This window comes from Pistacia vera, unplaced genomic scaffold (genome assembly GCF_008641045.1).
Source record: "Pistacia vera cultivar Batoury unplaced genomic scaffold, PisVer_v2 Contig512, whole genome shotgun sequence".
In the NCBI taxonomy this organism is placed as follows: Eukaryota; Viridiplantae; Streptophyta; class Magnoliopsida; order Sapindales; family Anacardiaceae; genus Pistacia; species Pistacia vera.
Genome location: NW_022196349.1, coordinates 1,125,303 through 1,126,846, shown reverse-complemented (window position 1 = coordinate 1,126,846; position 1,544 = coordinate 1,125,303). Strand labels below are relative to the sequence as shown.

Here is a 1,544-nt window from a genome sequence, read left to right as displayed (position 1 = left end):
AATGTATGTGGTCTGAACTCTGAAGTTATTTATTTGAGGGTTATTCTAATTTTATATTATAAAAGGTATCTAGATGTAATTTATGGGTTCTTTTTGTAACTTTTAGAAGGTTATATGTCATTTTATATGGAGTTACTGTAATTTTGTCAAGGGTAATTAATGATATTGGAACCCCACTTATTTGATCAGTTGCCCTTATTCAAGGGGTAAATTTATAATAAAATATAATAATAAATGGTACTTAGTTAAAGAAAGGGTTTACTTAGAAAAATTCTCACTTTTGTATAAGAAAATTTACCATTTTTGTCTTTCACTTCAATTCATTGAGGTCTTTCATATCCAACATTCTTCTTTCCTTCTAATGATCAGATTTATTGTTTTCGTCAATGTTTTTTCTAATGATCAGATTTATTGTTTTTAGCAATTTTCCTTCTAAATGATCATCTATTTTTGAAGGTCAATAAATCATATTCTAGTTTATATTCTTTATCTCAAAGCTTATTATAATAGTATCTNATATGATCGTTATAGGTGGAGCTTGTGGTTATGAAGATTTAGATAAACTAGGCTATGGCATAAATACAGCAGCAGTGAGCCCAGCTTTGTTTAAAAAGGGTCAAGGTTGTGGTGCTTGTTATGAGATCAAATGCTGCAATAACCCTCAATTCTGTAAGCGCGGGCAACTTCTTTTTGTCACGGCAACTAACCAAGGTCCACCAAGTTGGCCTATAGCAATGGACAATGGATGGTCAAATGGACATCTTGAACATTTCGATATAGCTCGCCCTGTCTTCTATCGAATTGCTGAGTATAAGGCTGGCATTGTTCCAATCGAATATCGCAGGTTCAGTTCTTTTATTTCATATAATTTCATGCTAAAAGTCTCATTATAATTTATTTAAAGGTGCCTCTAATAAAAGGCTTTAACTAGTTTTAGAATAATTAATCATATTCGTTGGTCTATAGTTTAACAAACAAAGTAGGAATCTTCATCCTAAATTAACCTAAAAAATATAACACATATGTAGTTAAACTTCCATGTAATGTAATGAGCTTTCGATTTTCATTGAGTTTAATTTGTTGCAGATTTCCATGCCAGAAGCGAGGAGGAATTCGATTTACAATAACTGGGAATCCTCATCACAACTTAATCTCTATATGGAATGTAGCAGGAGCTGGGGATGTTATTAGTGTGCTAGTGAAGGGAGATAAAAAGTTAAAATGGACGGCTTTGACAAGAAATTGAGGTCAAAAATGGCAAACGAGTGCAATGATGACTGGAGAGTCATTGACCTTCAGAGTTCAAGCCAGTAATGGCAGATCCTTAACACTACAACATCTTATGCCCAAGAATTGGCAATTTGGTCAAACTTTTGAGGGAAAAAACTTCTAAGTAGAGAATGAGAAGAGCTACACTTGTACTGTCATTTTCACTTATTTCATCTTTTTATATTCAATTTTTTTTCAAATCGTCAATTCTTAGGGCAAAAGATCTATGATGTAAAGAATGATCAAATTGTTATTTCTGAGAGAAAGGGAAAATT

General features: G+C 32.3%; 1 pseudogene; it reads left to right on the top strand.

The window, feature by feature from the left end:
- Positions 1-518: 518 nt before the first annotated feature.
- On the top strand, positions 519-1,393 carry LOC116106347 (annotated as a pseudogene).
- The last annotated feature ends 151 nt before the right edge of the window (positions 1,394-1,544 follow it).